Source organism: Eretmochelys imbricata, chromosome 22, assembly GCF_965152235.1.
Source record: "Eretmochelys imbricata isolate rEreImb1 chromosome 22, rEreImb1.hap1, whole genome shotgun sequence".
Classification (NCBI taxonomy): Eukaryota; Metazoa; Chordata; order Testudines; family Cheloniidae; genus Eretmochelys; species Eretmochelys imbricata.
The window spans coordinates 8022601-8036959 of NC_135593.1; the positions used below are offsets into that span (position 1 = coordinate 8022601).

The 14359-nt window shown below is 46.5% G+C and overlaps 1 protein-coding gene across 4 annotated transcripts in view; it reads left to right on the forward strand.

The window, feature by feature from the left end:
• The first annotated feature begins 3655 nt into the window (after positions 1-3655).
• Positions 3656-14359, forward strand: part of PRDM10 (PR/SET domain 10) — a 73351-nt gene continuing 62647 nt past the window's right edge. For 2 of the 4 annotated variants that reach the window (XM_077839621.1, XM_077839624.1), the window contains exon 1: positions 3656-3774. The gene's annotated coding sequence lies outside the window, so the exon portion shown is untranslated. Of the gene's footprint in view, positions 3775-13810; positions 14057-14359 lie in introns of all 4 variants that reach the window. The other 2 variants (XM_077839622.1, XM_077839623.1) reach the window with 2 other exon arrangements.

Below are 14359 nucleotides of genomic sequence, written 5' to 3' on the forward strand. Positions count from 1 at the left end.
TAGAGGTATCTTTAACTTAGATTTGAAATGAGGTGGAGAGTTGATGAGCTGGAGGCATTAGGAAAAGGCTGCTCCAGATGGCTGGAGTTGCACAGGAGAAGGTTCTTGTACTGACAGCGGCTTTGTGTGAGCGGTATGCCAATAAGCAAGCGGGGTTCAGCCACACAAGTTTTGTGAAGTAGGCTGATACATGGCAATGGGCCAAAAAGAAGCCACAAGATCACTTTCTAACTGGATTTTGAAATGAAAAAGAAGAAAGCAGAATTGCTAGAAGGATGTGGCTGTATTGTACATCTGAGAAGGCAGAGAGCACCACTCTCCAGGCATCTAAGAGACTTGCAGAGGCCACAGGGAAGGGAATTGCAATAGATCAGACAGGAGAAGATGAAGGAATGGATAAGAAATTCAGCTGAAGTACTATTGAGGCAGCAGTATACCAAGGTAATAATGCAGAGATGTGGGGGAAAGTTCAGGATCAAGGATTACACCAATATTCCACACAGTTAAGGAAAATGGGGAATTAATTAATGTAGTTTATTCTGGGTGCCTAGAAAAATACATTGGTTTGACAATGAAGGCCTTTCTTTCTGGGATCTGTGTGTGAACATGAGGACACTAGATAAATGGGCTCTTCATCAAAACACCAGAAACAGAAAGGATTAAAAGAAAGGAAATGTAGGCTTTACCTCTGATTTCAAACACAAGAGTTGATGACTCATGGTTTTCTGCATTTGGCAGCCCATTATATCATATGATGTACTGTATGCTTAGGCCCAATAGTTCTCTTCCGCTAAAAAGGGAAGCAAATACCCATAAATAACCCTTGGATTGTGGCCAGTGCAGGAGGAAGGGAAAGAATGGAGCCAATGCTGCATATTCTTATGTGCCAAGTTATAACCCAAGACATGTCTGCATGAAAATATAACACAGTAGCATATGTGTATTTAAGTAACAACTTTCCTATTCTCCAGTCCAGAACACTAAAACGGCACTATCAGGAACCATAGGCCTAAAATGCAGATTTGCTTAAAATATTTGTTTTCTTTACAAAACTAGTATGATTAAAATGTTTTCATGAAATTAAAATAAAATGAAAAATGAACCTGTTTTTCCTTGTTCTTAAACATTCCCTTCCTGTGTTTGCCACTCAAACATTTCAGCATCATGTCAGTGTGAAAGTATGAAACTGACAATAATAATAATAAAGGAAAAAAAGATGACCTTTTTAATTGTCTAAGCAAGCACACAGTATAAGTGGAGAAAAGCAAAACAGACCAAATCTTGCTCCCTTTACTCATGCAAGTAATCCTACTGTCTTCAATTTTTAAAACTACTTTAGTTTTAATAATCTCAGGTGAAATTATTGACAGAGGGTAGGCAATGTGCATATATGATTTTTAAATTGACAGTGTCCCTGTAGGTTTTAACTTTAAATAATCTAGTGAACATTCAACATTTGAGGAGACTACTTCAGTGTATACCCATTAGCCCTTCCCGCATAGAAAAACTGAGTATCATACATCTTAAAAATAGAGGTTCTGGACTAGATCCACACCTGAAGATCAGTTCTATTGAGTCAATAATGCTCCATCAATTTATGTCTGATGAGGATCCAGTCCTCTGTGTGCTCTCCTAAGATATTGCGTTTCTATGGCACTTTTTGTAAGAGTAATGCTTTGCCTTTGCATCCTTGATCAAAATTTCCCCTTCCCCCACTGCCCTGCTCTGTCAGTTGGCTGCCATACTCTACTGAGGATATAACTGCTCACAAGGCGGCAGCATTTCAGTGGCGCTGTAAATATATCATTTGTAAAGCAATTTGGAAGATTATGAGAATGAAAGCTGCTAGGAAGTATTCTTTTTAAAAAAAGAACTTGCCAAATAGAAAACTTCCTGGGTATGTGGTAAATAAACACTAAGATAATTAGCAAAAAGAGTATTTTTCTGTCCCATAACCAATACAAAGTCTTTTTCCCCCCTTAGAAAGAACAGTGGTAACCCCAAAAGAAACTGGAATATCAAATGTGTAGGTCAAGTTTCTGAACGATGTCAATTATTATCCTTGATTTCTTTTAGATGACACTTAAAACTCAAATTTCTTATAGAACACATGAACAGAAAGTAGCAGTAAAAGAGACAAACAATGCAGGAGTTTCCAGAGTATATCAGGGCATTATCTAATAGTCAGGTAGGATCACCCCCAATTGAATATGCATTTCCTTGTGTACTGAAGTTACCCCAATCACATTTTATAGTTTTCACTTTAGAATACCAATTCTAAGTGAGTCTATGAAGAAACAAACCAAATTGCTGTTTCTTTTATAATTTGCAAATATCCTTTCCCAAAGAATCTTGAGAGAGTGCAGATAGTGGTAATGTTTTAAAAAAACCACCTTTTTCAGCCAGGCTAGACAAAACTCAGAGTAAAATGTGCATTAGATTAATAATTTTGTATTTACATTTTTTTATAAACACCTGTGAAGCATTTTGTGTTCACATCAGTGCTAAAGATGCTATACAAAAATATAAAGTGTCAATGGACTAGGATCAATGTCCTTATACAACAGAAGCCAATTGACCACCCCCACAAAAAACAACAACAAAAAGAAAACCAACATTCTCAAACAAAAAGTGAGTTTAGGTTAGATTTTAAATTTATTTTTTCCCCTACAGAATAATACAGTGAAGATGAAAGGATCAATTATGTCATCTAGTTCCTTCCTCCATAAAGCATCCCTAGAGCATGTGCACCAGTGCTTTCTTCTGTCTATAATATAATAATTCCTTACATTTATACAGCAGCCTTCATCTCAAAGGGTCTAAAAACCCATTACATATGATGCAGGCACAAGAATGCCTTTGACTCAAAAGTGCAGCCACCTCTCAATGGCAGGGGGCTGCACCCCAGTGCGCAGTGGGAAAGGTGGGGAAATGTAGACCAAGAGTACCAGGCAGAAGCCCCCTCTTACAAGAAATGTCCCCTGGGCAGAGCAGATGGAGACACAGGATGGAAGGTCCCATCCCTGAAACGCACGCATGCAGCAAATGATACTGAACTCAGTTTACCTGGAGGATGAAGGGCTGGCTGAGTCCTGGAGTGGGGGGCCTAGAGAAGAGAGAATAGGCTGAGGGGCTGGGTGTCAGGACCCCTGGGTTCCATGCCCTGCTCTGTCACTGCCGAGCTAGACAGCCCAACTCTCCCTGTACCCATCTATTTGCTCCCCTTACCCCTTGGGTCATTCCCCCCACCAGCAGGGGGCGTTGCTGGGCTTCCCTTCTCCCCATCTAGCCAACAGGGGGCACTGCTCTACTCCCCTCACCTCCTCCCACAGCAAGAGGGCGGAGCACCACGCTGAGAGGAACACTGTGATTGGCGAGCAGGCCCGCGGCGGAGCTGCGGTTGGATGAGAGCGGCGCTGTGATTGGTGGGTGGTGCTGGGGTGGGGTGGAAGCCCGGGCAAGGGTTCCCCCTTTCCTGTGGACTGGGGGGAGGGGGGGGCTTTGCTTCACCTTCCCCCTGGGGACCAGGCCGCTTGGTGCTTTTTTGGGAGGGGGGTGCGTTTGCCCGGTCTCCCCGGGCTCGGGATTCCTGGCCAATCAGCATGCGGCACTGATAGCTGTTGCCAGGCAGATTATGGTAATGAGGTCCGGGCGGCCGCCCCCCCTCCTGGTCTGCAGCTACCATTGTGAGGTGAGGACAGGTGGGGGGGTTTGGGGCAGCGGCGGCGCCTGCGGCGGCGGCCGGGGCGCGGCATCCGCATGGGACCCCTTCAGGTAACGCGATGGGACGGTCCGGGAGGGGAGTCTGGCCCAGGGGCACCGCGGAGACATGCCAGGAATTTGGGCTTGTTGTTTTAGTCGCACCCAAGATGGCGCCGGAGCCGGCGGCTCCTTAGCGCTGGGGCCGGGACAAACCGTTCGCTCCCGCGGGTGGGGGGGAGTAGGGCGCTGTCATTTCCCCCCCACTTGCAGGAGAGGTACAGTCCGCTTCTTCCCCCCCTCCCCGACCGGGATCCCCCACCCGCCCCGGACAGGGGGGTAAGGGGCTGCCCCCACCCAACTTCCCCCCCTCCCGGATGGTACAGTCCGGACCCCGGCACCTCATTAACGGGGGGGGGGTGTCGGAGCCATTTTACCCCCCCTCCAACACGCTGGGCATTTTGCCCCTGTATGGCCCGTTCATCTTCCCCTGCCCCCATGGTTGGATCATTCCCCTTCCCCTCGGCTTCGGTCTTCTTCCTCTCCCAGCCCATGCGGCGCAACCTCTCTGCCTCTTCCCCCCTCCCAGTCCCAGAGTGGTTGGGGCTGAGTGACCGTTGGGTGCCAGGCCAGCTCTGGGGGCTGTTGCGCCTCACGCTTTGTCGAGGGGAGAGGAGTCTGTGCGGTGGAGAGGTCCTTGTTCTGATTGGCCAGAGACTTCGCACCCCTGTCTCCCTTGGATCCGGGGGGGGAGGGGGGTCGCGCCCCCTCCTCTGATTGGCTGGTGCCGGGGGTGTCTTTGTGTGTATGTTGGGGAGACCGTTAGGCTCTAGGGCGGGGGAGAGGTTCTGCCCCGGACTCTGATTGGCTGGGGTGTGTCTTGTCCCCCTTCTCCGATTGGGGAGGGGAGGAGTGGGGGAGACCATGGGGCTGCAAGAGCCCAGTTCTATTGGTGGGGCTGTTTTTCTGCCCAGGCCCCCCCCCCCGTGATTGGCTGTCCAGGGCGGGCTTGGCTGGTGCCTGCTCCTGGTGTGCTGGGGACTGAGGCCCAGTGGGTTCCTCCCCACGCCCGGCAGGAGCCTGGAGGGTTGCCCGGCATGCAGGTTGAGGGAAGAAGCCGGGGTGTGGGCAGGCATCTTGTGGGTGCTTGGGAGGTGCCACTGCAGCAGGCGGGGCCTCTCCGGATCGAAATGCGAATGACTTGCCATGCAGCCACCTGTGCGGGACCCAGATTTGACTTCGGGGGACGGGAACGTTTCAGGATTTCTCCATTTGAGCGATCGCTGTCCTCGAAATACTATGGCAGGGCTACCTTACTGAGACTACCAAGCCCAGCATTGTTGGCACTGTGCGGTTTTTTGTTGGGGGGTGATCCTTCCTCCCTAGCTCATGGGACACGACTGTGGCCTTAAATCACCGGGGGCGGGGGGGGGGGGAGCTGTTGAAATGGGACTATATTGAGATACGCTGACAATTTGCGATCTCTGTCATAGAGCCAGCTTTTGTCTTCCAAATCTTTTGAGAAGTTTAAAATGGCATGATACTTTAATCTAGAGATTTAGCAAAAAGATAGAAACACTAGTAGAGGAAAGCAGAAAGAAATACAGAATTGGAGCAATTAGGAGATAAAACTTTGGGATGAGTGTGGTGAGCAAGAGGAGGAATACAACAAAATGACCGATGTAGGCTGGGGCGAACCCAAGCAATATTGTAGTGTTGATATGTTTCTGTCACCTCCCTTTATGGAAATCTAAGAATGCTCTGTACCTGGATGTTCTGTACATGTCAGCTTGTGGCACATGTACTTTGATAAAGCCCCTCATTTTGCTTTTATCTTTTCCAATTTCTGAGGCCTCTGTATTTTTTTTCATTAGGTAGCTTTATTTTACTACTGCACATACCCTTATAGTGTTATGTAAGCAATATGTTGCTGTTTCCCGAACAATTTAACAGGCAAGGGCCCTGACTCAAATTCCTTAGAATCTAATAGGCTATGTCTACACTACAGCTTATGTCGGCAGAACTTAAGTCACCGAGGGGTGTGAACCCCCTGAGCAATGTAAGTTACACCTACATAAGCGCCAGTGTGGATAGCGCTGTGTTGTCAGGAGTGCTTCTCCTGCCCACGTAGCTTCTGCTGCTTGCTGAGGTGATTTAATTATGCCACCAGGAAAGCTCTTTTCTGTCAGCATAGAGCGTGTTCACCAGAAGCGCTGTTGAAGCACTGTACAGGTAGACATGCCCTAAGTCTGAGTAGTTTGATGTGTGGGAGATCAGTCTTAGTACCAGAAGGCAAAGCAGTATCTTAATAAGATTAGAGCAAGAAATCTTTGTGAAAGAAGGAAATTTGAAGGAGACTGTGCCAAATTTAGTGGGCAGCATAAAGACTAGAAGGCCAAGAATGGGAGAAAGACAAAGGGAGTAGTTAGAGAAGCTGATGTGTAGCAGCTTAGTTGACAAGAGGAGGTGGAGGATGAAATGAGGACACAGATTTAGGTAGGAGTTTGATGAAGTCGTTGTAGTCCAGTCAAAAAGACTAGGACTGTTTCTTTGATAGACAGATCTGGGTGCAAATTACAGTCGGGAGTTTGTAAAAGGAATCACATTTCTTTTAGTAGAAGATTCCTGTTATAATTTGCAACCCCCGGTCAGTTGGTATGATTGCGTTTTGAAAAAATTCAAGCATCAAAATGTTACACTGTCCTGGGATTCATTCAGAATGGTTGATTCCCTGTTATACTTCATGGTTAAAATAAATAGATTTTTAGCAGCTAAATCTAATAAACTGTGGGAAACGATTTAGGAACATCATAATGAGATTTTAGATGATCAGCTAATATGATGACGGACATGATATAAGAACTAGATAGATCCATTCCGCACAATTTGAGTAAAGATTTGTTTGTGTTTGGCCAAATTATTCTCTCTATTATATGGTTAAATAAATTGCAACCATTACTCCTGTCCTGGAAATAAATAGACTTTTGTGTCCTAGCTGTAAGTGTGATTTCCATCTCTATTCCACCAGTGAAATATAAATCTTGTGGTCCTACTTTACCTGATTACTAACATGCAACCAGAATGCACTAGAGCCAGAGTTCCTTGAAATAAATACGTTTTTGATGAATGAAAATTCAGAAAAAAGACAGCAGTCATGACTCAGTAGTCAGTGAGGTTAAACATATTGCACCTTCCAGCCTTCTTGCTGCCATGAGAGCAAATTCTTCCAAAGGTTCTCAGAAAATTTACTGACTTACCTCCCATGTGTGCTGGGATAATTAAGTTAAGTGTAGGATACAGCTTGTTACAGACACATGGGTTTCTACTTTTGAGCATAATAAACCATTTTGATATTAAAAGCTGGATGACAATTCACAGCATAATTTAGTATAAAGCCCACCTTGCATGATGATCTTGCTGTCCTTGTATATGATTAGTGGTGAAAGAGAGTATTCAATGCTCAGCACCAATAGCATTCAGCTAATAGCCATTCCTGTTTTTGCTGTAAGGAACCTCAGCATGCAAACCTCTTCTGTAGCCTTGAGTAAATCAAAGCAACTGTTTTATGCAGCCAATATTGTAAAGGGATTCTCATTTGAGATATTGCCATGGTTTTGTGATTCTCTGAGCTGAGAGGTGGACCATTACACTTGCATAGCTCCAGTCTTCTTCCATCTTTATCCTATCAGATCAGGGGCAACAAAGAATGTTTGGAAACCCCTTGATTTTGGTTTCTCTGTGGGATCTCCCTAGTGGGCTCAGTGGGGGCACTGCTTTAACTCCAAGGGTCCTGCTGCAGAATCTGTCCTCTCCATTTGTCAGAGTCTTCTGCATATTCTCACCATTGAGAAAAGGTGCCCTTTCCCCAACAGCAGGAATATAAAAGGGCAACACCCTTGAAATACATATACTGTTTAGTATTTTGTATGTGTGTCCACTTCAGGAACCCCCATATCAAAAATCCCTATGGAAGAAGAACCAAAATATATTGAGCCCAGCTATTCCCAGGAGAAAAATGCTACCTCCAGCCATGGTTTCCAGCTGAGCGACTCTGATCTGAGAATGTCTACACTACAGCTTATGTCGGTATAACTTATGTCACTCAGGGGGGTAAATAAATCACCCCCAAGCAACATAAGTTACACCAATATAAGCGCAAATGTGGACAACACTGTCAGTGGGAGACCTGTGGGAGACCTTCTCCCACAGACATAGCTTCTGTTGCTCACGGGGGCTGGAGTAATTAAGTCAACAGGAGAGCTTAGCGTGGCGACATTAGAGAGCTTACAGGGGTGCTGCGCCACTGTAAATTCTCTAGTGTAGCCATGCCCTGAGTGTCCTCATAAGGAGATGAAAGAAATCACTCTCCTTCTTTGCTTCCCTGAAAAAAAGGTGGAGAACGAATTACTGTGGTGGCCAGAAGATATTGGTATGGTGGAAGCTGTTAATGGATGCCATCAGGCAGGTCTTTGATCTATAGACCAGGGGTTCTCAACCTTTTTCTTGCTGAGGCCCCCCCCCCCATCAATATGCTATAAAAATGCCAGGGCCTGGCAGAGGGTGGGGGGGAGAGCGTGAGCCTCTGGGCCGGGGTGACCCTTGGGCATAGTTTTACTTCTATGCGGGGGGGGGGGGGGGGCAAGGGCTGGCGAGGCTTGAGCCAACTCCACACAGCAGGGTGTAGGGAGGGAGCGCCACCTCCATCCCTTGACTCACTCAGGAGGCCACCCAGCCTGTCTGGGCTGTACGGGGACGCAACCAAAAATATAACTCCGGGGAGGGGGTTGGTGTCAGTTCAAAAAGTTTGAAAATAGCTCAGGGTGCAGGCAGAGGGTAGCTAGGGGCTCTGTGAAGTGAGGGGAGTAGCTCAGGGTGCAGGGAGGGGGACAGCTAGGGGCTGCGTGCGGGCAGGGGGGTAGCTCAGGGTGCAGGCAGATGATAGCTATGGGCTGTGTGCAGGCAGGGGGTAGCTAGGGGGTGTTTGCAAGCAGGGGGTAGCTCAGGGGGCAGCTTGGGCCTGTGTACGGGTCGGGGGGGCTCCCAGTGCGGCTCCCAGCTTCAGCGGGGAGGGGGGCGCTGGGGTTCCCTGCTTCAGCCATCCACTGTTCCTGGCTTGGGAGGGGGGGGCATCAGTTTCAGCCCTGCACCACTCCTGGGCTGGGAGGGTGAGGGGGTGCAGGCTTCAGCCCTGCACCGCTCCTGGCTTCAGTGCTGGGGCTCAGGGAAATTGGGTTTCAGTAATGAGGCTCCGCAGCCCCCCCGAAAGGGCTCACAGACCACCAGTTGAGAACCGCTGCTATAAAGAGACCTGGTTAAAGTCATGGGTGTGCTAAACATCCTTCTTTCTGGCTGGCTGGAAGGAGCAATTAAATGTTCCTTTATGAAGCGAGATAACTGAAAACTACAGAAGCTTCTGGCCAAGGCAGTGGGCTACATGACAAGGCTTGAGAAAAAACTAACCCTGGGAGAATAAGAGGGTTTCCCTGGTACTGGTTGTAAATGCAGGGCTAGAAGATTGTTTTGACAGGCTCTTTGTGAGAGGCAGAGAGCCAGCAGACAACCAGCGAAGCAGTCATGAGCATGACCCAGAAAAGGATCAGAGTGACAGCTCCTTGAGCACAGAACTGACTGGAGGAGCAGACTCGGAAATAGTGAGCAAGGAAACTTCCTGCTGTTTTTTTTGTTTCTACTGTATTCAGGGATGCAAGACTTTGTGTATATTCTTTGTAAATAAATAGGATTGAACCAAAGAAAGTAGCTGAGTGTTTCATCAGTTTCTCTGCCTAATGGAAACAACACTGCAAGGCCCTATGTATTGGCTAACCATTCAGACCAAACAAGCAACACTATCTGTGCCCCAAAAAATGTGAAGCGAATGTTCTGTGCTCAAACACCATAGCAATTATTGTAATGTAAGAACCTAAATAGAAGAGAAAAGAAATGGAATCATATGAGTGGAGGAAAGCTCTTTGGAGAGCCTCTCAAGAAAGCAGTTATATAGGCAGTGGACAAGGAGCAGATGTCTTTTCCCTCTAAGCAGATGGAAATATATACATCATTTCACAGAAATAAGCCCTACTTGTGGGGCTTCTCTGCCTCCATATTCATTGGACCAGAAAACAGGTACTTACCATAAGATGACCTCGGAACTGACTCAGAATCAACTTATTTCAGAGCACTTTGCTGTAACATGACCTCAGCATGATTCACCACCTTGCCTGCCTAAAGATCTGTGTCCCATGGGGAAGACTCCTCAACTTTGCAACTCCTGGGGCTTCTGCTTTGAACAGGTAGTAAGGAGTATGCAACAGAATCTCTTAGCACCCTCCCTCCCTTTAACCTCTTCTTAATCAATTCTTCCCTCTTCTCAGTTTGTCCATTTTCCCCAAGAATTCCAGATTCAGGAAGTTAGTTCAGACTGGAGTAATAGAAGTTGTTCTAAGGAAAGAGAGGTACCAGGAAGTCAACTCTTCCTTCTTGGTTTTCAAACAGTTTGATGGAGTTGGGAATTCTGGATTTATATCTCTTTCTCCAGAATTTCTGAGTCATCCCCAGTTCAATATCACTGTTCCCCAATCAATAATCTGCTTAGTTTACTGGACTGAGAAGCACAGGGTCAAAGCAGTTCATCCTAAATCGAATTGACCAGATCCACATCAGTGGATACCAGTCTTTTCAGCTGGGGAGGCCATTCAAACAATCAGTTAATGCAGGGGCCAACTCTTGCAGCATCAGCTTTCCAGAACTAAGGTATGTCATTAGCTCTCATAAGGTAAAATTATCAGCATGTCTTCATTATAGCCAATACTATGACCATGGCCTATGCTTGCCAGCTGGGGGACACCAAACCTCATTCCTTATACAAGAAAGTGATGTACTTTCTCAGGTATTCAGAGATAAATATAGCCTCTCTGAAAGTCTTTGATACTGAAAGGGAACTTTTTGCCACTGTCTTCTAGCTCAGTCGGAAGTGAGTGGATTCATCATAATGGAGTTTTCAAACCTTCCTTCTCAAAAAGTTAGGAAACCTCAGTAATAGCATCATGCAGGGAAAACCAGTGCTTTGGCTAGACCCGTAGCTCATGTATTTTCTGAGGCTGCCAGCAATATGGTGATATGGATACTTGTCCACCGGAACTTGAACTGAGAATCCCATTAAAGCCAATAGCAAAACTCCCATTGACTTTGGTGGGGCTGGATTTCACCTCCCATCCGCAACTCACTTCACAATGATCTGATGATACAGGGGCTGATGTAGACTTCTGATTCAATGAGTACTGGAGGGTGGGGAACTGGGGGGGGTAAGAGAGGGCCCAGGCCTTTGGGGTTGCTGTCTTCCCTGTGGAGATGGGGGGCTCTGCCCTGCGTGCAGCTGGGGGTCTGCTTCCAGTTCTATCTTTCCCTGAGCTCCAGACCCACTGCTGATGGGAGCGGTATCCCTGAATCTGCGCCTACCGCCGAGCTCTTGCCCTGGCAGGTTGACTTGGGCCCAGCATGATGATGCCAGTGGTGGTGATATTGGGATCTGGGACAAGCAAGTTGCTCCCTGCACTACCTATGGCAGGTGCCAGACCTGATTGGTGCTGAAACTGCATACACCAGTTTGCAACTCCGTTCACTCAAATTTGGCCTGGTTGTCCCTCCATCAGACCAGGACAAACAGACCCTTCGTTGGAGGGGTGGCCAGGCTGAATTTGAGTGAATGGCATTGCAACCTGGCACAAGGGGTCACAGTGCCACTCTGTCAAATTTGGCCTGGCAGCGCCTGCATCGTGATGGGGGGACAGCTAGGCCAAGCTTGAGATGGGGGTCCTGTGAAAATGCACTGAGTGCATATTGGTTGGTCTGGGCCTGATTTCTGTGTGTGCAGTTGCACCCGTGGACCTCGACTAGAGCTTCCCTGGGGTGCTAATAAGTTAGTCGCTACTGTTGTAAACTGGATTCAAACTGGTGGTCTAGAAATGAAGAGCACGGTTCTCTTCTGTCCGCATCTGAAGCCTTCCAAGTGTTTAAAAAGGTTTGTGTGTGTGTTTGTTTTTTAATTATTAATTTGGTTAAAGACATTTTGTGTTATGGAAGATATTTACCAAATAGAAACATCAATTTTCGTATAAATGACAGACATTGCTGCTGGAATTCACTCTGAGGTGAGGTTACACTGGTGCCATGAGTACAAAAGTAGAGGGTATTTATTATTCTGTATTTGTTATAAAGGTGCCACTGTCCCTGTGCAAATGACTTTCTTAGCTGAACGGTTATATTCTGCAAGTAAAAGGTTAGACCCCTGTTATTCAGAGAATAAATTGAGACAAATTAAGAATTTTACGTTTGTAAAATTTAGTAACCAGTATACGAAACAGTTCCTGGCCCTGACACTGCAGTAACAGAAATACCAAGTGACAGATTATTTGTCATTCTCTAATTCAAAATCCATCATATCAGTAAACGGTTGAGCAGCTTTATTTTCTAGTGAACATTTCTCAGATTAAGGGCATGACTGAATCAATGTAAGTGCAGCTGCTTGTGCATAGTGCTTCCTCCAGAGCTGCATGCTGTAAATGTGAGAGCTAAATACAAATTGGTTAGGGGAGGGGGCAGAACAGGGAGGAGGTGGGGGCAGCCATAGAAGGTGAGGGGAGGAGGAAAGGGGAGGGAATTGCTCCTTCCCTTCCTTGTCCTTGCCCCTTCTGAGTCCAGTTACCCCTGGTTTCTTTTTTCCATGTAATTGGTGAATTTTCACCACCCTGTGGTGTGGGTCAAGCCCCTTCACTTGAGAATTCCTGAATTAAGCTCATTATTTTGTACATTTCCAGTTTTCCAAGTTGCTGCTGAGGTGCACACCTGCATTTTGTCTTGCCCCAATCTTCCCTCCAATTTTGGGGAATCTCAATGGAATAATATATTATTTTGTGTATGATTGTTTCAAAGAATTTGAAGAATTAATAATAGCGTTGCAGTTAGGGACAATATGTGACAAGGGGAAGAAGTGAGACATGAGAAGGTATCAAAGGAATAAAGGCAGGTTTACACGTGAGGCTTGGAAAGAGATGGAGAATTGTAGAGGCAAGAGACTGGAGCAACATTGAGATTTTGGAAAGGTCAAAGAGGAAGCAAGTGCTGGAAGAGAAGAGGGACAGAGTCTGTGAGGTTTGCAGAAGTCCCCAGAGGATTTTAACAAAAGTAGGGCAATTTTAAACCGTATCCTGAAATGAATGAGGAGCTAGTAGAATCGTCTGAGGAGTTTGCTGATGGGGTTGCACTTTATAGATTTGAGAAGACAGGCAGCTGCATTCTACATGTGCTGGCATCTGGAGGGCGGGACCTAATAAAGGGAAATGTGTGGGTTTCACCTCACACCATATCCTGCTGTGTTGTTTATGCTGCATTCTATTGGTATCCTGTTTCTTTCACACTCAGGGATGATGATATGATGTATTTCTACCCATTAGCATTGCAGCCCTTGTGTCATCACCTGATTCCATACTGAGTGAGGCATGGCTTCTATTTTGAGGAGGAAAATGCTCTCTTCAGGGGTGCTGTAAATGGTTTAGCATATTGCACATTGGCATACTGCTTAACATGCTGCTTATGCTCTATATAGGTCTCAGGGATGCTATAGAAATGCAAGTAATTGAGTTACATCTGGTTCACACTGCATCTGCATGCATCTCTTCTGACGCAGCAAAATCCCCCATTGGCATATTTGCACGGATATTCCTGTATTCCTAAGATGTCAAACTTCTACACGTGGTGTGGAAAAGCCCCCAAAATATTTGGAAAGAGAAATGCATACATGTAGAGAATGATCCATAGACAGGTAGCATGGATAGAAGAGAGTATTCCCTCATTATGCCAGAAGTTTGGGTATCCCAGGCAAAGGACAAGGCCCATGCAAGTCACCTTCTAAAATATGCAGAAGCCCAAGAAAAGATCTTTCATCTATAATTTAATGGAGGCACCAGTCAGAATGATGGACTAGCACAGATTCGACAAACTTTCCATATAATTAAAATTAATTGCAATCTTGTGCATAGGGCTATATTTGAAGAAACTAGGTTGTAATTAAGCTAAATATTAATGAGAATTGTGTCTTGTTTTTATGGTTTTATAGCAGGGGTGGCCAAACTTATTGGCCCTCTGAGCCACATATGACAATCTTCAGAAGTTCGAGAGCCAGGGCACACCTGCCGGGAGCCGGGGGTTGGAGCTTTAGCTCCGCTCCTGCTGAAGCCCTGAGCCTTGGCAGGAGCGCCCCTCAGGGCTGAAGCCCCAAGACCCCCCTCCTCGCTGGGCAGAAGCCCCTACCACACCATGCTGCTGCAAGGCAGAGGTCCTGAGCTTCCCCCACCCAAGTCTGGTAGGTGGAGAATGGTGGGGGGTGGGGGTGGGGGTGGAATTGGATGGGACTGGGGTGCTCTGCATGCCACACTTTAATGGGAAAAGAGCCTCATGTGGCCCGCGAGCCACAGTTTGGCCACCCCTGTTATATAGGCTACAGACAGTAAAGTAAACAGTTCATGTAACCCTTAAGTTGGGCCATTGTGAAGTCACTGTCAACTCACTCAATTACCACCCTTTCTCAACAGCTAATCTAAACGCAACATTTCTGTTGGGTGTAATGAGTCAGGGGGAGACTGGACACATGTCAAGAATTTTCCTT